This window comes from Stenella coeruleoalba (assembly GCF_951394435.1).
Source record: "Stenella coeruleoalba genome assembly, chromosome: 3".
Classification (NCBI taxonomy): Eukaryota; Metazoa; Chordata; class Mammalia; order Artiodactyla; family Delphinidae; genus Stenella; species Stenella coeruleoalba.
The window spans coordinates 97,236,777-97,259,063 of record NC_137148.1 but is presented as its reverse complement, the minus strand read 5'-3'; the positions used below and the strand labels follow the sequence as shown (position 1 = coordinate 97,259,063).

General features: G+C 40.9%; 1 long non-coding RNA gene across 2 annotated transcripts in view; it reads left to right on the top strand.

Moving 5' to 3' along the window:
* The first annotated feature begins 11,954 nt into the window (after nt 1-11,954).
* Nucleotides 11,955-22,287, top strand: part of LOC307184496 — a 302,936-nt gene continuing 292,603 nt past the window's right edge. For both annotated transcript variants that reach the window (XR_013827728.1, XR_013827729.1), the window contains exon 1: nt 11,955-12,318. This is a non-coding gene — a long non-coding RNA (uncharacterized lncRNA). The remainder of the gene's footprint in view (nt 12,319-22,287) is intronic.

Sequence of the window (22,287 nt, the reverse complement as noted above, 5' to 3'; positions counted from 1 at the left end):
TAGTAATTGAATTGAACTTTGCAGGTAAATTTTCATTCCATTATCCCAATTACTTATGACCCTGTTATAAATTTCACCAGCCTGCAAAACCACTAGCCCACCAAAGCCAATTGCTATCAATTCCTTTCTCAATTAACAAGGAATTATTTTGCATCCAATGTGTTCACACTGTGCTAGGACTTCTAGGACAATCAAAGGAATTTAAAACTTAGTCCAATTAAGAATAAACCAAAGCTACATTCTTTGGTATTAATTGTGTATATAATAGGGATTTAAGGAGGAGGAAAACATAGAAAGTGGTTCTAGTTAGAGAAAGCTTTATTGGCTTTGTGACACATGAGTAGGACTCTGGAGGTTGGGCAAGATATGGGCATTCCAGTAAGAGGATGGAACAAATTATCAAAAGCAAATAAATGGAGATGGTACCAATAATGCCATGAGCAGGGGAAAGAGAGTGGAGGGAGTTTACTGACACAAACAAACCACATTGCTATGGGACACTATCATGAAGGTGTTTTGACCTGAGGTCATGGCAACATCGACAAGGTATTTCAAAGAAATCATCAGGGAGGGATAAATCCTCATGGCCCCAGATTACCTCCTCTATGGAATATTCCATACATTCTCAGATGGAATTGAAGTGTACATTGCATGCTCTTCTTCCATTTATTTTATAAGTGTTGGAGTTAAGATGGTGTTTGTTAAGGAAATCTGAAATATCTGAAAACTACCTTGGCCCAGCCTACTTCCTCTTGAGGTCTTCAAGGGAGATGTAATGCACAGAGTGATCTTTTAAAAATGTAAAGCAGGGGCTTCCCTGGTGGCGCAGTGGTTGAGAGTCCGCCTGCCGATGCAGGGGACACGGGTTCGTGCCCCGGTCCGGGAAGATCCCACATGCCGCAGAGCGGCTGGGCCCGTGAGCCATGGCCGCTGAGCCTGCGCATCTGGAGCCTGGGCTCCGCAACGGGAGAGGCCACAACAGTGAGAGGCCTGCGTACCGCAAAAAAAAAAAAATAATAAAATAAAATGTAAAGCATACAGCGTCACTCTTGTGCTTAAAATCTTCTAATGGACTTCCAGCTTCACTCTGATGTGTAAAAATCTTGAAAGTCATCACTTTCATCCTTACATAAAGAAAAAGCTAGTCACACTGAAAACTAATGAGTTTTTTTTGACCCATCAGAGAACTGGGGTCTCAGGACAGACCACTACCGTGAAATTTGGAGAGACAGGTGCATCTGGAGAGCTATAACCAAGATCTGTTTACCTTGAGCAGAAGCTGCTGGAGCCATAGACGGGAAGGAACACTTAAGTCGTAATTTTGATTAATTGCTAAAGGCTAAGTGTGGACAAATTTGAGAGTGAGAAACACCTGGGGGACCACATTTTAGGAGTTTTATGTCCAGGAACCCCACCAGGTTCTCATGGTAAAGATCTGACAGAGAAGGGAAGAGTAATTATTGTGAAATATTCACAGAGCTTCCTCCATAGCCAAGGGACACTCTCTAGGGGAAAAGACTTACCATATCCCAGCTGGGGAAAAGGCATTCCTTTCACTCCAGCTCCCTCTAGCCTCCTTGTCTTGCCTGAAGTTAGGGTGGGGGTGCGGGTCAGGGAAGACATAGTTGACAGGGTCAGGAAGAAAAAGAAACTATCTGTGGAGAAACACTGTGAAGCTCACAGCTTGAATATGCAGATCAACCAGAAGATTAGTGAGGTTTAATTGGAAGATTATAGGACATTCTGCCTCTCCTACACTTTACCACATCAATAAGGATCTAGTATGATAAGCCAATTATAATTGAAAGAGCTGCAAGACACAGACTCTTTTCAGGGAGGAGAATACTTAGTGAAGTGAAAGCCAAGGGGAGAGAGAAAAACAAGGACACAGAAAGAATTTGAAGCTTCAGGTACTGATAACTACAGCAGATATTAAACATAGCACAACTCATAGCCAGATTAACATAAACACTCACACTGAAGGCCTATATACCTCAGTTCCTATTACCTGATACATGTGAAACTTTCAACACAAATTACAAGGCATGCCAAAAGGCAAGAAAAAACAGTCTGAAGAGACAAGGCCATCATCAGAACCAGACTCAGATATGACCCAGGTGTTGGAATTATCAAACAGGGGATTTAAAATAGCTCTGATTGATGTGTTAAGGACTCTAATGGAAACAGTAGACAACATGCAAAAACAAATGGGTAACATAACAGAGATGGAAACTCTATGAAAGTATCAAAAGGAAATGCTAGATATCAAAACAGAAATGAAAAATTCCTTTGATGGGCTCATCAGTGGACTCAACATGGCCAATGAAAGGATCAGTGACATTAAAGATAGGACAATAGAGACTTCCCAAAGTGAAATGTAAAAGGAAAAATGAAAAAAATTAGAACATTAAAGAACTGTGAGACAATTTCAAAAGTGTAACATACACAATTAGACTAACAAAGGAGAAGAAAGTAGCAGAAGAAATATTTGAAGGAATGATGATTGTGACCTTCCCAAATTAATAACATATATCAAATTACAGATCCAGGAGCTCAGAGAACACTAAGCAGGATAATACCAAAAACAAACAAACCAAAAACCAAAAAAAAAAAAAAAAACCCAAACAAAAAACAAATCCTGACCTTGGCATATTATATTTGAATTACAGAAAATCCAAAACAAATAGAAGGTTTTTAACAAGAGTTAAAAAACAAAAAAACAAAATTTACCTTACCTATGGAAAAACAAGGATAAGAAACCATGAAAATAAGAAGAGAACAAAGTAAAATATTTAAAGTGTTGAAAGAGAAACCCTCACCAACCTAGAATTCTATATCCAACCAAAATACCCTTCAAAATTGAAAAACATGTAGACTTTCTCAAACAAAAACAGAGGAAATTCATTGCCAGTAGAACTGCCTTACAAAAAATGATAAAAGATTGTTCTTCAGGGAGAAGAAAAATGATATGGGACAGAAATTTGGATCTACATAAATAAAGGAAGCATATTGGAGAAGGAATAAATGAAGGTAAAATAAAATATTTTATTTAAAAGATAACTGTTTTTCAATTGAAGTATAGTTGATTGACAATGTTGTGTTAGTTTCAGGTGTACAGCAAAGTGATTCAGTTATACGTATATATCTCTCTATATATCTACTCTTTTTCAGATTCTTTTTCATTAGAGGTTATTACAAGATACTGAATATAGTTTCCTGTGGTATACAGTAGGTCCTTGTTGTTTACCTATTTTATGTATAGTAGTTTGTATTTGCTAATCACAACTTCCTAATTTATCCTTTCCCCCACCCCCTTTCCCCTTTGGTAACCATAAGTTTGTTTTCTATGTCTGTGAATCTGTTTCTATTTCATAAATATGCTCATTTGTGTCATATTTTAGATTCCATATATAAGCTATATCATATGGTATTTGTCTTTGTCTGATGTACTTCACTTAGTATGATAATCTCTAGGTCTATCCATGTTGCTGCAAATGGCACTATTTCATTTTTTTTCATGGCTGAGTAATATCCCATTATATATATATATATATATATATGTATATATATATATATGTATACACACACACACACACACACACACACACACACATATACACCACATCTTCTTTATCCATTCATCTGTGGATGGACATTTAGGTTGCTTCCATGTCTTGTCTATTGTAAATAGTGCTGCAGTGAACATTGGAGTGCATGTATCTTTTCGAATTATAGTTTTCTCTGGATATATGCCTAGGAGTGGGCTCCCAGGATCATATGGTAATTTTTTTTTTGAATTTTTGAATTTTATTTTTTCATACAGCAGGTTCTTATTAGTTATCCATTTTATATACATCAGTGTATCCATGTCAATCCCAATCTCCCATTTCAACCCCCACCCCCTACCCCCCACCACTTTCCCTACTTAGTGTGCATACGTTTGTTCTCTACATCTGTCTCAATTTCTCTATTTTTAAAGGAACCTCCATATTGTTCTCCATAATGAAGAAGCCTAATTTAAATATAAAGACTCAGATAGGTTAAAACCTTCCAGTGGCTTTCTGTGGCACTTAGAATAAAATCCACATTTCTTATTAAGGGCTAGAAGGACCTGTGGTCTGACCTCTGTTACCTCTCTGACTCCATGGTCTTACTGCTCTTCTCTCTGATCATTTTGCTCCCAAATAGAATTCTCCAGGTACACTACTACCTTGTGACATTTGTATATGCTGCTCCCTCTTCCTTTTTAAAATTAATTAATTAATTAATTAATTTATTTTTGGCTGCTTTGGGTCTTCGTTGCTGCGTGCGGGCTTTCTCCAGTTGTGGTGAGCGGGGGCTACTCTTCATTGCAGTGCACAGGCTTCTCGTTGCGGTGGCTTGTTTGTTGTAGAGCATGGGCTCTAGGCATGCGGGCTTCAGTAGTTGTGGCACGTGGGCTCAGTAGTTGTGGCTCGCGGGCTCTAGAGCACAGGCTCAGTAGTTGTGGCACCCGGGCTTAGTTGCTCCATGGCATGTGGGATCTTCCCAGACCAGGGCTCAAATTTGTCCCCTGCATTGGCAGGCGGATTCTTAACCATAGTGCCACCAGGGAAACCTGCTCCCCGTTGCTGTGATGCTCTTTCCTCACGTCTTCAGGGCTTGCTCCCTTACTACTTTTATGTCATTATTCAAATGTTACCTCTTCAGAAGGTCTTCCATGATCCTGTGTTTAAAAATCTTGACCTTCCCTCCATACTCCCTATGGCTTTTCTCTGTTTCATTTTCTCTATAGCTATAAACTCTCTGATGTTCTTACATCTTACATTTGTGTTTATAAACTCTTTATCCACTGGAATGAAACTCCATGAAGTAAAATTTAAAAACAATTATTTTTTTAATACTATATATATCCCCAGAGCTTAGGTAGTGCTTGGTACAGAGTAGGTCTTGAAAAATATGTATTGCATGTTTGAAGGAAAAATGGATACGTTGTTAAATGCTGTGTCCTTAGTGTCCAGAACAATGCCTAGAAGAATGGGAGCTGAATAAAATACTTGTTGAATGAGTGAAAGTGTCACCTTATTGTTAGCTGAATTTTAAACTTAAACTCCATTAAACTCTAGTGAGCTAGGCTACTCCCTGTGGAGGGTTCCTTTTTCTCAAGCAGGATGGGCCTCAGATGAGCTCAGATCAAGCAGGCCTTGAGATCTTCTCTGTCTTTTCCCCAGTGCTCTACCTGTGATTTTCTGTGATATACCAAGGCCAGTTTGTACCAGTTTCTGAGAGACCATTGTTAAATTTTCAGGAAATTTGGAAGTGAGCTCTTAAGCTTGAACTCAGTCATGGTGGGAGTATTTATACCAGAGACAGAGATAGACTCTACCAATCAGTGCTCCCCATCCTACCATGCCCCTCCCTCCCTCCTAGGCTTGTGTGTCCATCTTTTACTAGCACACCAGTGGGGGACAGGAAGGAGATGGGAGAGATATTATTCTTCCCTCAGTAGTTTTAAAATGGGAACATACATTTTGATTTACCTGGGGAACTTAAAATACACACACATACATGAATATCCAATACCTGGATTCCATTCCAGACCCCACTGGGTTAGAGCAGTGATATATTCATTCCCTATCGCTGCCATAACAAATTACCACAAACAATGGCTTAAAAACAACAAAATCTTTTTCTTTTACATTTATGAAGTCTAAAATCAAGGTGTCAGTAAGGCTGCATTCCCTCTGTAGGATTCAGGAGACAATCTGTTTCCACACCTTTTCCAGCTTTTCCAGGCCACCTCTATTCCTTGGCTCATGGCCCCTCCTTGTAGCAGTTTAACCTCTTTCTTCCATCATTACCTCTCTTACTACTGACTGACTCACAGGTTTTGGGAATTATGACATAGATATCTTTGGACAGTTATTCAGGCTCACAAGTGGTTTTCAACCTTGGCTAAACATTAGAATCACATAGGGAGCTTAAAAATTCTTATGCTCAGGCTATATCCCAGAAGAATTAAAAGAGAATTTCTGGGCTGGGACTCAGGCAGTCTTATATTAAAGACTCTTCAGGTGATTCCACAGTGCATGCAGTGAAGATTAATAAAGAATGGGTTAGAGGTTCCATGATGGGATCAGGGTGTATGCTTAACAGCATCTCCAGAGGTCTAAAGAGCACCCTGATTTAGAACTCCTGCACATAAAGGTAAGAGGATTTATTAATTTATGTTCTGCTTATGTGTTGATTTTTCACCCTAGAGAGACTGTGAGTTCGTCAGGTTCAGGGCCATGTTTTGCTTATCTTTGTCAGCACAGGATAATGTGTGATAAATATTTGCTTAGTGCATTAATAAATATTTTTTTTAAAAAAACACTCATACAAATGTTTGCAACCCTGTCTACTACAAGATGCTTGCAATCTTTCTAATGTTTGTGGGCCGTTACAAACTTGTTAGGGGTGTCTGGAAGGGGTAGAGAAGGGCTGAGTCATTTCAGTGGGAGAGGAAAATCGCTTTGCCCCTCATCGCTCTTGCCTGGTGGCTCACCCATTTTCTTCACGCGTTTCCCACTCAGGCTCTGCCTTCTCCTAGTGCAAACTATGGGAAAAATACTCTGCTCATTCAGAGGAAGGATATTTCATACTCCCCAGAAATGTGAGTGTTGTAAGTTTAAGAAGATAGCCCACATCTGGAGGAGGTGATGACAAGTAGTTTATGTCAAGATTTTTTTTCTTAACTTGGGAGCAACTACTTTTTTATTTATTATTTTTTATTTATTTTTTAATTTTTTTTACATCTTTATTGGAGTATAATTGCTTTACAATGGTGTGTTTGTTTCTGCTTTATAACAAAGTGAATCAGTTATACATATACATATGTTCCCATATCTCTTCCCTCTTGCATCTCCCTCCCTCCCACCCTCCCTATCCCACCCCTCCAGGCGGTCACAAAGCACCGAGCTGATCTCCCTGTGCTATGCGGCTGCCTCCCACTAGCTATCTACCTTACGTTTGGTAGTGTATATATGTCCATGCCTCTCTCTCACTTTGTCACAGCTTATCCCTCCCCCTCCCCATATCCTCAAGTCCATTCTCTAGTAGGTCTGTGTCTTTATTCCTGTCTTACCCCTAGGTTCTTCATGACATTTTTTTTCTTAGATTCCATATATATGTGTTAGCATATAGTATTTGTTTTTCTCTTTCTGACTTACTTCACTCTGTATGACAGACTCTAGGTCCATCCACCTCACTACAAATAACTCAATTTCGTTTCTTTTTATGGCTGAGTAATATTCCATTGTATATATGTGCCACATCTTCTTTATCCATTCATCCCATGATGGACACTTCAGTTGCTTCCATCTCCTGGCTATTGTAAATAGAGCTGCAATGAACATTTTGGTACATGACTCTTTTTGAATTATGGTTTTCTCAGGGTATATGCCCAGTAGTGGGATTGCTGGGTCATATGGTAGTTTTATTTGTAGTTTTTTAAGGAACGTCCGTACTGTTCTCCATAGTGGCTGAGACCTCCCTATACACAGATGCATATTGCGAGGGTTTAAAGATATGTGATTCTGCTTTGAGTCTGAGACACTGAGTTTATCAGAGACAGGCAGGTGATATTCAAGGGAGGGGGGTCATTGATCCCTCCTCTTCCCCTCACCCACACTGCTCTGGCCACACTGGCCATCTCATTGTTTGTTGAATGTTCCAGGCAAGGCCTACCCTTCTGCCTGAGAGACTTTGGTTGAGCTGGCTGTTTTTCCTTCTTGGATGTTCTTCCCCAAGAAATCTACTTAGCTAACTCCCTTGTCAAGTTCAAGTCTTCCTCCATGAAGTTACCCCCATCACACTCCTGTTCTTTTTGCCCTGATCTACTTTTTATTTTTCTAAGGTATTAACCATAACCTAGTGACAGTTAAGTAGGATGCTCATTTTTTAATTTCTTTGTCTCTACCTCCTGGAATGTAAGCCCTGCAAAGGCAGGGATCTTAATCTGTTTTGTTCACTGATGTACCTCAAGCCCCCAGAACAGCTCCTGGCACATAGCTGGTGCTCAATAAACAGTTGTTGAATGAATGAATGAATGCGAGAAAAGGATTCCAACAGCAAACAGAGAAACTAGAGAAACACAGAGTTTGGAGGAAAAAGCTGGGAACTGTTCAGTAAGGGGCTGGTGTGGAGAAAATAGGATGCAGTGTCCAGCATCTGTGGAGAGAGAGAAAACTTATGTCCAGGCCAATGAGAGAGGAGCTATAGAGAAGCCAGCTGTGAGGAATGAGGTTGGGATGTCAATTGCAGTTTTGATTAAAGTTAAAAGGGGGAGGAATTACGGTCCAATGGAAGAGACCTATTACTCCTGAGAAATCCAGAAAAGGCTAAAGATGGTAATTTAACTTGGGAATTGGAAGTGGAAGTGTGTACGTACTAATCATTTATAAGCTAAAAGTTCAGGGCTTTAGAATGAGGCTACAGAAGACAAAAGGGCATTTAAGGAGAGTGCTGACGAGCAGTGCCTGGAAAGAATTATGCTTAATATATCTACACCTGAGCTGTCAACAAAAATGGTAATGGTGCGATTGAGTGCTTTAATTAAATCTGAGCTGTGCTGACCGTACAATGTGAAAGTGTAAGCATTGTTGTGCTTCAGTGGAATATGACTTGTGTGAAATCCCCTCACTCTCTGGCCACGCATCTGACTTGTGTGTGCTGAACTCCTCTGAATAATCAGTGGTTGTGGCTGCATGATGTTAGAGGAAGCAACCTAGAAGGAATGCCCTAGGGATATTAGAAACAGGGGAGCAGGCCGAAACCAAGGGTATAGGGTAGCACACCACTCCCCTATAATGCCCAGTCAGAGCCAGCAGGGACCATATTTTATACTATTCCTGTCTGCCTCGCGGATCTTAGCAGAGTGATAAGTAAGCACTTGGAACTGATTAGAATTGATATCTGGGGGTAGATGGTGGTACAGGGAACTTTTTTTTTCTTTTTTGCGAAGGGTTCAAAGAGGGAGGGATTTGAAATGTAGTTTCTATAGTTCCCTACCCTACCCTATCCTATCCTGTACTGGAAATGAGAAGGCAAGCCAACCCCAGGACTATTAGGTAATACCAACTGATTGATCATATAAACCTTCTTAGACATCAGGCTTTATGTCTCATCAAGGGAAGGAATTTCTTTAAAAATCTGCACCACGATCGATTGGATACTCAGTAAACATGAGCAGCAGTTTGTTTTCTCTTTCCTGGTCTGGGCAAATGAAGTATTTCTGGTAAGCTAGACAATTCCACCTGCCTCATGGGTTCTGTGATTTGGGAAGGGTGAAGGGTGGAGGGCAGATGGATTGAAGGATCAAGGTGGAGTGGCACTGGCTTATGGCTACGACATCCTCCTTCAGTTTATTCTTCCCATGATTCCTTCTGAAATGGCTCTTAAAAATAAGCAAGTGGCTGCTAACACTATCACACAAAGTTTTATGAAGTTACAGCACCCTTTTCTCCTTGTCTCTGAATCTACTGATGAGTTTTTTTATATCTTCTTCTTGGATCGATCCCTTGATCATTATGTAGTGTCCTTCTTTGTCTCTTCTAATAGTCTTTATTTTAAAGTCTATTTTGTCTGATATGAGAATTGCTACTCCAGCTTTCTTTTGGTTTCCATTTGCATGAAATATGTTTTTCCATCCCCTTACTTTCAGTCTGTATGTGTCTCTAGGTCTGAAGTGGGTCTCTTGTAGACAGCAAATATATGGGTCTTGTTTTTGTATCCATTCAGCCAATCTGTGTCCTTTGGTGGGAGCATTTAATCCATTTACATTTAAGGTAATTATCGATATGTATGTTCCTATTCCCATTTTCTTAATTGTTTTGTGTTCGTTATTGTAGGTCTTTTCCTTCTCTTGTGTTTCTTGCCTAGAGAAGTTCCTTTAGCAGTTGTTGTAAAGCTGGTTTGGTGGTGCTGAACTCTCTCAGCTTTTTCTTGTCTGTAAAGGTTTTAATTTCTCCATCAAATCTGAATGAGATCCTTGCTGGGTAGAGTAATCCTGGTTGCAGGTTTTTCTCCTTCATCACTCTAAATATGTCCTGCCAGTCCCTTCTGGCTTGCAGAGTTTCTGCTGAAAGATCAGCTGTTAACCTTATGGGGATTCCCTTGTGTGTTATTTGTTGTTTTTCCCTTGCTGCTTTTAACATGTTTTCTTTGTATTTAATTTTTGACAGTTTGATTAATATGTGTCTTGGCGTATTTCTCCTTGGATTTATCCTGTATGGGACTCTCTGTGCTTCCTGGACTTGATTAACTATTTCCTTTCCCATATTAGGGAAGTTTTCAACTATATCTCTTCAAATATTTTCTCAGTCCCTTTCTTTCTCTCTTCTTCTTCTGGAACCCCTATAATTCACATGTTGGTGCATTTAATGTTGTCCCAGAGGTCTCTCAGACTGTCCTCAGTTCTTTTCATTCTTTTTTCTTTATTCTGCTCTGCAGTAGTTATTTCCACTATTTTATCTTCCTGGTCACTTATCCGTTCTTCTTACTCAGTTATTCTGCTATTGATCCTATCTTGAGTATTTTTAATTTCATTTATTGTGTTGTTCATCATTGTTTGTTTCATCTTTAGTTCTTCTAGGTCCTTGTTAAATGTTTCTTGCATTTTGTCCATTCTATTTCCAAGATTTTGGATCATCTTTACAATCATTATTCTGAATTCTTTTTCAGGTAGACTGCCTATTTCCTCTTCATTTGTTAGGTCTGGTGGGTTTTTATCTTGCTCCTTCATCTGCTGTGTGTTTTTCTGTCTTCTCATTTTGCTTATCTTACTGTGTTTGGGGTCTCCTTTTTGCAGGCTGCAGGTTCATAGTTCCTGTTGTTTTTGGTGTCTGTCCCCAGTGGCTAAGTTTGGTTCAGTGGGTTGCGTAGGCTTCCTGGTGGAGGGGACTAGTGCCTGTGTTCTGGTGGATGAGGCTGGATCTTGTCTTTCTGGTGGGCAGGTCCACGTCTGGTGGTGTGTTTTGGGGTGTCTGTGGACTTATTATGATTTTAGGCTGCCTCTCTGCTAATGGGTGGGGTTGTGTTCCTGTCTCACTAGTTGCTTGGCATAGGATGTCCAGCACTGTAGCTTGCTGGTTGTTGAGTGAAGCTGGGTGCTGGTGTAGAGAATGAGATCTCTGGGAGATTTTTTCTGTTTGATATTATGTGGAGCTGGGAGGTCTCTTGTGGACCAGTGTCCTCTAGTTGGCTCTCCCACCTCAGAGGCACAGTATTGACTCCTGACTGCAGCACCAAGAGCCTTTCATCCACACGGCTCAGAATAAAAGGGAGAAAATGTAGAAAGAAAGAATTAGTAGAAGTAGAAAGAAAGAAAGAAAGGAGTGAGGGAGTGAGGGAGGGAGGAAGGAAGGAAGGAGGGATGGAAGGAAAAAAGAAAGAAAGAAGATAAAGTAAAATAAAGTAAGATAAAATATAATAAAGTTATTAAAATAAAAAAAATTCTTAAGAAAAAAAACGGACGGCTAGAGCCCTAGGACAAATGGTGGAAGCAAAGCTATACAGACAAAATCTCACACAGAAGCATACACATACACGCTCAGAAAAAGAGGAAATGGGGAAAAAATCATAAACTTTGCTCTCAAAGTCCACCTCTTCAATTTGGCATGATTCGTTGTCTATTCATGTATTCCACAGATGCAGGGTACATCAAGTTGATTGTGGAGCTTTTTTGTATGTTTGTTTTTGCGGTACACGGGCCTCTTACTGTTGCGGCCTCTCCCGTTGCGGAGCCTGTGGGCCTCTCACTGTTGTGGCCTCTCCCGTTGCGGAGCCTGTGGGCCTCTCACTGTTGTGGCCTCTCCCGTTGCGGAGCCTGTGGGCCTCTCACTGTTGTGGCCTCTCCCGTTGCGGCGCACAGGCTCCAGACGCGCAGGCTCAGCGACCATGGCTCACGTGACGCAGCCGCTCCGCGGCATGTGGGATCTTCGCGGACTGGGGCACGAACCCATGCCTCTGCATCGGCAGGCGGACTCTCAACCACTGCGCCACCAGGAAAGTCCGATTGGGAAACTTTAATCCGCTGCTTCTGAGGCTGCTGGGAGAGATTTCCCTTTCTCTCACAGCTCCCAGGGGCTCAGCTTTGGATTTGGCCCCGCCTCTGCGTGTAGGTCGCCGGAGGACGTCCCTTCTTCGCTCAGACAGGACTGGGTTAAAGGAGCCGCTGACTCGGGGGCTCTGGCTCACTCAGGCCGGGGGAGGGCGGCGCACGGAGTGCGGGGCGAGCCTGCGGCGGCAGAGGCCAGCGTGACGTTGCACTAGCCTGAGGCGCGCCGTGCGTTCTCCCGGGTAAGTTGTCCCTGGATCCCGGGAACCTGGCAGTGGCGTGCTGAAGGCGGTGTGGATAGTGACCAGTGCTGGCACACAGGCTTCTTGGTGGCGACAGCAGCAGCCTTAGCGTCTCATGCCCGTCTCTGGGGTCCGCGCTTTTAGCCGCGGCTCGCGCCCGTCTCTGGAGCTCCTTTAAGCAGCGCTCTTCATCCCCTCTCCTCGAGCACCAGGAAACAAAGAGGGAAGAAAAAGTCTCTTGCCTCTTCGGCAGGTCCAGACTTTTCCCCGGACTCCCTCCCGGCTAGCCGTGACGCACTAACCCCCTGCAGGCTGTGTTCACGCCGCCAACCCCAGTCCTCTCCCTGCGCTCTGACCGAAGCCCGAGCCTCAGCTCCCAGACCCGCCCGCCCCGGCGGGGGAGCAGACAAGCCTCTCGGGCTGGTGAGTGCCTGTCGGCCCTGATCCTCTGTGCGGGAATCTCTCTCCTTTGCCCTCCGCTCCCCTGTTGCTGTACTCTCCTCCGCAGCTCCGAAGCTTTCCCTCTGCGTCACCCGTAGTCTCCGCCCGCGAAGGGGCTTCCTAGTGTGTGAAAATCTTTCCTCCTTCACAGCTCCCTCCCACTGGCGCAGGTCCCGTCCCTATCCTTTTGTCTCTGTTTATTCTTTTTTCTTTTGCCCTACCCAGGTACGTGGGGGGCTTTCTTCCCTTTTGGGAGGTCTGAGGTCTTCTGCCAGCGTTCAGTAGGTGTTCTGTAGGAGTTGTTCCACGTGTGGATGTATTTCTGGTGTATCTGTGGGGAGGAAGGTGATTTCCGCGTCTTACTCTTCCGCCATCTTCCCGGAAGCCAATCTACTGATGAGTTTTGATCCCTGGCTTCTTCCCAATCTTGTTAGGCTTTAATTACTGACATAATGGATATGTTGTTATTTTCTGTAAACGCTACAAATAGGTCTTAAATAACCTAATTAGTGTTGAGGTTAATTAATAGGGAGGAAATTGGCCTCATGAGAAAAGGGCAGATTTGTATACAATGTCATTACACACTGAAGTCTGGAAACAGAAAGAGGGAAATATAGAATGCTGTTTTTTAGGATAATTAGACTAGGCTCCGTTTATGTACTTACTGAGAAGTGGAATACTTACCCTGATGTATCGCACTGTAAAGAACATTCTGGAAACAGCTGAGATCCTCTTCATTAGTAAGTTGCTGTGGCAAACTTTCCCTTCTAAGTTATTGACTCTTTAGTGCTTTAGGAAAACAGAACTTTAAAACCTGGAAAATAGAAAACCGTGCTCTACCTGGCCCAAAGACATATACAAAATGATTAAAAACGCCAAACTAGATAAAACATCAAGCTCATTAGCCCTTTGAGTATGTACTGTATCAAAAAACAGCAAGAGAACTGTCTGCTTTATTGAAATAAAAATACATAGAATTTATAATATTAGTCATTTCTATCAGTTGCCAAATGAAAATCACTATGTATTTTTCTAGCTCTTTAAATAAAAATTGTGAAAGAAAAATGACTCAGTGTTCTGGGTGTCATAATGCTGATTCTAAACAAAGAACACAGATCAGCCTACTAAAGGACTGGTTAGTAAGCCTGTGATTTCATTCTTGACCTGACAAGGGACCAAAAGGACAAATATTCTTCCATCTTATCTTCCACCAGGCTTTGGGTGGGAAAACTTAGTGTAAACAGTGGATAATTTTACTAGTTTTATTGAGTTCTGTAAGAGGTTCCCATTAGTGAGTATTTTAAGTAGTCTGTGTACAAAAAACATGATGATGGAGGAAGTTGAAGGGCAAAGACTAAAAGATGTCCCCATATCTGTGGTATTAGGTATAGATTTTGAGTGTAAGATGTTCAGGAAAATGGAATCAGGAAGAACAGCAAAGAAAGGATGCTGTGGGAATTTCAGAGGAATTGTTCCATGTCTCGGGCAATTTTATTTTCAGTAGACACAAAAAGGTAGAATGAAGATGGTAGCTATGGAAGTGGTCCCAGAATATCTAAGGGGAAGGTAGGCCAGGAAGATGGCTGGAGGGATGATGCAGAGTCTGTGGGAAGAAAGCCCAGGAGCTAAAAATAGATTTGATTTTCTGTTTTGCCCAGTTTCTAGGTAAAACTTCCTTTTGTGCTGGGAAGAGATGAAAATACATTTCTTATTGCCAGGCTGAATGTTTGGCCAGAATACAATTCACCCTTTGTGTGCTAACAGTCTGTACACCTTTAGCAAACCCAGGTCTTGATAGTACAGTGCGTTGCGGACAGCTGGCTGCCTAGTGCCTCATCTTGAAGCTTGGAATAGTGAAGTTAAAACCACTGACTTTCTGAAAGAACAGTTTGCGGAAGGCAAGAAATGGTATCTGCTTGTGTTAACAACCTGCTAAATTTTGAGTTGTTCTCAAGGGCAGTTTTTGAGGCTTCCTACCATCTCTGATGACAACTATAAATATATTTGCAGCTTTATTAAATTTTCTTACTTTTTTTTCCTTTTGGCTACTCTTTCAGTTCAGGACATTTAGCAGGGCCCATTACCTGCTCTTTACGTTGGTTTTTTACTTAAGCCTCCTTGGACCTTGAAAATGTGAAGTCTTGAGAGGAAACGAATCATATAGTTTTTAAGGTTGGAAAGAGACCATGAAGGTCAACATTTATCATTTTTATTTACCGTAAGGTTCTTAAGACATTTTACAAAGATCATTGTGCCTGAACTAGAGAATGAAGCAGGGCTATAAATAAATAATCTAGCAACTGTGAAGACTGAATTAGCTCTAAGGACTGTAATCCCTATTTGGGGTTTCCATTGTTTAGAATTATTAACAGAGTCTGATAACCTGGGCTAACAGGGAGTAACAGCTTTCATGGAGACAGTGGGCCTTTTAGGGACAAGCATGGTGACATGCCAAGCTGTTATTCGAGGGGGTTGCTCTCCAGGCAGTAACTGGGCTGTGCAATGTGATGGGGAAGCAATGTGATGCTGAAACATAGGGGAGACCACATAGCTGTGGCTGGTCTCATAACAGGTGGCTGGCCCTCCCTACACACTTAAAATAGACATGCATAATTTCCTAGAGAGATTGGGGGTCAGTTTATTACCAGTGAAAAAGGAAGATATTTCTTTACCTTTTAGCAGGAAAAAAGAAAGCTAAAATATACTTGTACTAGGCTAAGATCTGATACTGAAATTTAGCATAGGATAGCTTTAGAAGGCTGAGCAGAAAGGCTGGATTTTTTTGAATCCTCTAAATATCTTGCACAGAATTGTATTCTATTGTGGACCACCTCAACAAAGGACTCTAGAACCTTTCTAAACTAAGGATCTCCTGTAGCTGGGAGGCAGGATAGTTCTTGAATAAGGACTTGTGTACCTGTCCATGCACTATCCGTTGAATGGAATAAGAGTTTCTTTGGTCCTGCTATGTGACAGACATTGTGTTAGACCCTGGAGATGGAAAGACGGGAAGACTTAGTTCCTGCCTAGAAGGGGAAAACAAAAGACATGTCTAAATGGATGTCCTGCTGACAATGTAACTTGTGATCTGTTGGTGAAGGGCTGAAATATGACTTTGTTACCCTGGGGAGAGTATATTGTTTTTTAGGCATGGAAGGTAGCTCCCTTTTCCCAAAGGTGGCCATAGTCCTACTCTCCCTGCCCCAATTTAACTTCCCATACTAAGGAGGCAAGTAGGGTTGATACACTTTGGTAGGGCAGCAGGATAAAGAACATGATCAGAAGTCTATGGGGATGCCTCTCCTGCATGACCATCTGAGAGGATGGTGTGTAGCTTGACTATCTGTTAAAGGAGACGTACTGAGACATTTTGCTTTTCAGAGGATGAAAAGGAAAATTGTTTTTAATCTAGGGGATGAGAGTCTCCAAAGAGTATAGAGGAGTGGAGAGCGGGTGTGTAAGGGCAGACATTGAATCATCTCTGACACAGCATTCCTCACTTGGCCGATGCCCAGGATGTGGTGGATATGGGGCTCTCAAAGCCTTGGGAATCCAAGCCTGGGTCATTTGTGGCTGAGGTTAATTTCCAGGAATGGACTCATTCTCTTTTGAAATGCCACAGATGGCCTGTGGAAAGACTTGGAACTCTGCCCCGACCCTCCACAGAGGACATCCCAGGTCAGTTAGGAGCATCAGGTGAGCACCTCCTCAGGCCCTCACTGTGGCACTTCCAGATCCCGCTTCCTCAGCTCCTCCTCTTCCCCTTTTGTATTAGGAGGTGTGCTTTCTCCTGGTACAGGCCAGGGCTTCCAATCCTCAGGACATTCCATAATTATCCCCTTTCCAGCTTACATGTTTAGCTGTGATTGCTCAACTCTAGCCTTCTCATCCAGATTTAAGCATTAAAAAAATTTTTTTGAGAACAAAATCTCCTTCAACTCAAATCCTTTGCTGCTAGCGTCTCCTCGCCTTCGAGACCAAACTTTTTAAATTTGTGTATGTACACGGTTGTCATTTCCTCACCTTCCATTTTCCTCATTTTGACTTCTGCCTCATCATGCCACCAAACCAACTCTCATTAAAGTCACCTGTGACTTCTCTGTCACTAAAGCCAGTGACAGTTTTCATTCCTCCTTTTATTTAATTACTCATGGCATGCCCTCCGTCTTGAAACATTCTCCCTCTTGGCTCTGATGAAGCAACTCCCTCCTGGTTTCCCTCTACTTTGCTGACCACAGCCTTTTGCCTCTTCCTTTCTCTAGCCATTGAATGTTGGAATTCCTCAAGCTTTGGACCTAACCTCTTCTCTCTTTTCACTGAGCACTCTCATCTTTAGTGGAACTCTGCTGATTTTACTGATCCAATATCTCTTACTCCTTCTTTTGGTGCCAACCCATCCCTATTTTTTTTTTGGTGGGGAGGAAGCACCTCCCCACAGCCATTGTGTGTGTGGTCTTAATGGGACCACCGGTAAAAGTTCCCTGCTCTTTCTTGAACAGCAAATTAGAATTTCACCTCTGGGAATATTTATCTCAAATGCCAGAGGATGGAAGAAATTGGGGGCTGAATTATTCCTATCGTGTGAACTCTGAAGTTACTGTTCATTGATTTCCACTGCCTCAGTCCCCAGAGCTGGCCTGGTACTTCCCTTCTTAAGCGTAAACCTTTTTTTGAGAGCTATGCCATATTTCCTTGTACTAAATTATTTTATTTAGTATCACATTTTTTTTTTGTTTAAGCTTAGCCAAGGAGGATTTCTAATTCTTGCAACCGAAAGATTGTGACTGATACAGATCCTAGCCTCAAGTGTCATCTCTGTACAGATGATTTTCCAACTTGTATCTCCAGCCCCAAACTCTCCTCTGAGCTCGATTATTATTTCCATTTACCTACCTGACATTTCCAAAGCACCTTAAATTCAATGTGTCTAAGACTGAACTCATGGTCTATATTTTCTCTGCATTGTACCATCATCCATTAGTTAAACGAGTCAGAAGCCCAGGAGTTGATACTTTTCACACCTTCCCTGCTGCATATCCAGTGTATCAAGAAGTCTTTTTGATTTTACTACCTAAACTTCTCCCAGGTCTGCCTACTTCTCTTTCTTCTGTTATCTCCCTCGTCCAAGTTACCAACATCTTTCTGGATGAATGTAGAAGCCTCCTAACTTGATAACCAGTATCCACTATTCCCCTCTTCCATTCCTTTCTCAACACTGTGACCAGAATAATATTTTCAAAATGCAAGCCTGTTGGTATTACCCCTGTTTAAAACCTTTCAATGGCTTTTCATTGCTTTTAGAATAATGACACAAACTCTTAACTTGGCTTACAGGACCCTGCATTGTCTAGACTGTTCACGTCACTCCACATCGCAACTCTCTCCCTCTTTCAGATTCTTAAAGACATTAGGTTTCCTTCTGCCACAGGTTCTTTGCTTGTATTGTGCTCTCTTCCTAGAAGGCTCTTTCCTACTGGAGTCTAGAGCACAGATTTGAGGATTGGCAAAATGTGGATTTGAACTCAGCTTAGGTTATTTTCACTTTATTTATTATATGTATCTTTCATTTGTTTATTTGGTGATCTAGCAAATGTAGATCAAAATTACACGATAGTATGAATGATCTGGTCCTTCTCTTGTGCAGGAGGGAAACCCAGGGAGTTGGATGACTGAATAGGGCCCACTGCCTCTTTTAGGTTGGATGCAAGGGAGGGCAGCAAACATCAGAATTCAAGGGCCTACATTATAATCGTAAAAGGAATTCCTGGTTGTACTAGTTGTGTTTCTGGGTTTATTCAAGTTTCAGTTAGACTGGATGTGGCATACTACATTCCTTCATCATGATACCTTCTCATCACTAGATGTTAATTTAACCATCACTTGTCAAAAGTCTTCTCTAATCCCCACCCTTCCCCCCCATTCTTGTGTAGTTTAAATAGGGGATTATGTTCCACATCTCTAGGACTATATATTCTCATAATAGACTTAGATGTGAATGGTCATTTGGAATTAGGTGGAGAAACTGCCTTTGGCTTAAATAATGAGGCCAAATTATTATCTTATATAAGGAGTATGTGAGGGTATCCTGGTGGCAGGAGGAGGGGAGACTCGAAGATTGCTTAATTCTCCTTAATGATGGCATCATCTATTTTCTACCATCTTCATTGTGTTATTTTAGCTTTCCAAATGCTTCCACCTTGTCTGCCATAGGACATATACAGTGAAAGAAGAGGGCCTGGTTCTTGGTACATACCTCTGTATAAAGGCAAGAAAGTATTTCACAGATTTGACCCCAGTAGTCTTTTTTTTTTTCTTGGTTAAATCTCTAACTTTATTTTATTTTCTTTTTAACCATCTTTGTTGGAGTATAATTGCTTTACGTTGTGTTAGTTGCTGCCATATAATAAAGTGAATCAGCTATATGTATACGTATAACCCCATATCCCCTCCCTCTTGTGTCTCCCTCCCACCCTCCCTATCACACCCCTCTAGGTGGACACAAAGCACCGAGCTGATCTCCCTGTGCTATGCGGCTGCTTCCCACTAGCTATCTGTTTTACATTTGGTAGTGTATATATGTGCACGCCACTCTCTCACTTTGTCTCGGCTTACCCTTCCCCCTCCCCATGTCCTTAAGTCCATTCTCTACATCTGTGTCTTTATTTCTGTCCTGACCCTAGGTTCATCAGAAACATTTTTTTTTTTACATTCCATATATATGTGTTCACATATGGTATTTGTTTTTCTCTTTCTGACTCACTTCACTCTGTATGACAGACTCTAGGCCATCCACCTCACTACAAATAACTCGATTTCATTTCTTTTTTATGGCTGAGTAATATTCCATTTTATATATGTGCCACCTCTTCTTTATCCATTCATCTGTCAGTGGACACTTAGGGTGCTTCCATGTCCTGGCTATTATAGATACAGCTGCAATGAACATTGTGGTACATGACTCTTTTTGAATTACGGTTTTCTCAGAGTATAGGCCCAGTAGGAGATTGCTGGGTCGTATGGTAGTTCTATTTTTAGTTTTTTAAGGAACCTCCATACTGTTCTCCATAGTGGCTGTATCAATTTACATTCCCACAAACAGTGTAAGAGGGTTTCCTTTCCTCCACACCCTGCCCAGCATTTTTTGTTTGTAGATTTTTTGATAATGGCCATTCTGACTGGTGTGAGATACATCACTGTAGTTTTCATTTGCATTTCTCTAATGATTAGTTATGCTGAGTATCCTTTCATGTGTTTGTTGGCAATTTTGGAGATTAATTTTGGAGATTAATCCTTTGTCAGTTGCTTCATTTGCAAATATTTTCTCCCATTCTGAGGGTTGTATTTTCGTCTTGTTTATATTTTCCTTTGCTGTGCAAAAGATTTTAAGTTTCATTAGGTCCCATTTGTTTGTTTTTGTTTTTATTTCCATTTCTCTAGGAGGTGTGTCAAAAAGGATCTTGCTGTGATTTATGTCATAGAGTGTTCTGCCTATGTTTTCCTGTAAGAGTTTTATAGTGTCTGGCCTTACATTGAGGTCTTTAATCCATTTTGAGTTTATTTTTGTGTATGGTGTTAGGGAGTTTTCTAATTTCATTCTTTTACATGTAGCTGTCCAGTTTTCTTTGTTTGGTTTTGGTATCAGGGTGATGGTGCCTCGTAGAATGAGTTTGGGAGTGTTCCTCCTTCTGCTATATTTTGGAAGAGTTTGAGGATAGGTGTTAGCTCTTCTCTAAATGTTTGATAGAATTCACCTGTGAAGCCATCTGGTCCTGGGCTTTTGTTTGTTGGAAGATTTTTAAATCACAGTTTCAATTTCAGTGCTTGTGATTGAACTGTTTATATTTTCTATTTCTTCCTGATTCAGTCTCGGAAGTTTGTGCATTTCTAAGAATGTGTCCATTTCTTCCAGGTTGTCCATTTTATTGGCATATAGTTGCTTGTAGTAATCTCTCATGATCCTTTGTATTTGTGCAGTGTCAGTTGTTACTTCTCTTGTTTCATTTCTAATTCTGTTGATTTGAGTCTTCTCCTTTTTTTCTTGATGAGTCTGGCTAATGGTTTATCAATTTTGTTTATCTTCTCAAAGAACCAGCTTTTAGTTTTATTGATCTTTGCTATCGTTTCCTTCATTTCTTTTTCATTTATTTCTGATCGGATCTTTATTATTTCTTTCCTTCTGCTAACTTTGGGTTTTTTTGTTCTTCTTTCTCTAATTGCTTCAGGTGTAAGGTTATGTTGTTTATTTGAGATTTTTCTTGTTTCTTGAGGTAGGATTGTATTGCTATAAACTTCCCTCTTAGAACTGCTTTTGCTGCATCCCATAGGTTTTGGGTTGTCATGTTTTCTGTGTTATTTGCTTCTAGGTATTTTTTATTTCCTCTTTGATTTCTTCAGTGATATTTTGGTTATTAAGTAGTGTATTGTTTAGCCTCCATGTGTTTGTGTTTTTTACAGATTTTTTTCCTGTAATTGTTATCTAGTCATATAGCACTGTGGTCAGAAGAGATACTTGATACGATTTCCATTTTCTTAAATTTACCAGTGCTTGATTTGTGAACCAAGATATGATCTATCCTGGAGAATGTTCCATGAGCACTTGAGAAGAAAGTGTATTCTGTTCTTTTTGGATGGAATGTCCTATAAATATCAATTAAGTCCATCTTGTTTAATGTATCATTTAAAGCTTGTGTTTCCTTATTTATTTTCATTTTGGTTGATCTGTCCATTGGTGCAAGTGGGGTGTTAAAGTCCCCTACTATGATTGTGTTACTGTCAATTTCCCCTTTCATGGCTGTTATCATTCGCCTTATGTATTGAGGTGCTCCTATGTTGGGTGCATAAATATTTACAATTGTTATATCTTCTTCTTGGATCGATCCCTTGATCATTATGTAGTGTCCTTCTTTGTCTCTTCTAATAGTCTTTATTTTAAAGTATTTTGTGTGATGTGAGAATTGCTACTCCAGCTTTCTTTTGATTTCCATTTGCATGGAATATCTTTTTCCATCCCCTCATTTTCATTCTGTATGTGTCCCTAGGTCTGAAGTGGGTCTCTTATAGACAGCTTATATATGGGACTTTTTGTTGTATCCGTTCAGCCTTTCTGTGTCTTCTGGTTGGAGCATTTAATCTGTTTACATTTAAGGTAACTATCTATATGTATGTTCCTATTCCCATTTTCTTAATTGTTTTGTGTTTGTTATTGTAGGTCTTTTCCTTCTCTTGTGTTTCCTGCCTAGAGAAGTTCCTTTAGCATTTGTTGTACAGCTGGTTTGGTGGTGCTGAATTCTCTTAGCTTTTGCTTGTCTGTAAAGGTTTTAATTTCTCTGTGGAATCTGAATGAGATCCTTTCTGGATAGAGTAATCTTGGTTGTAAGTTTTTCCTTTTCATCACTTTAAATATGTTTTGCGGCTCCCTTCTGGCTTGCAGAGTTTCTGCTGAAAGATCAGCTGTTAATCTTATGGGGATTCCCTTGTATGTTATTTGTTGCTTTTCCCTGCTGCTTTTAATATTTTTAAATATTTTTT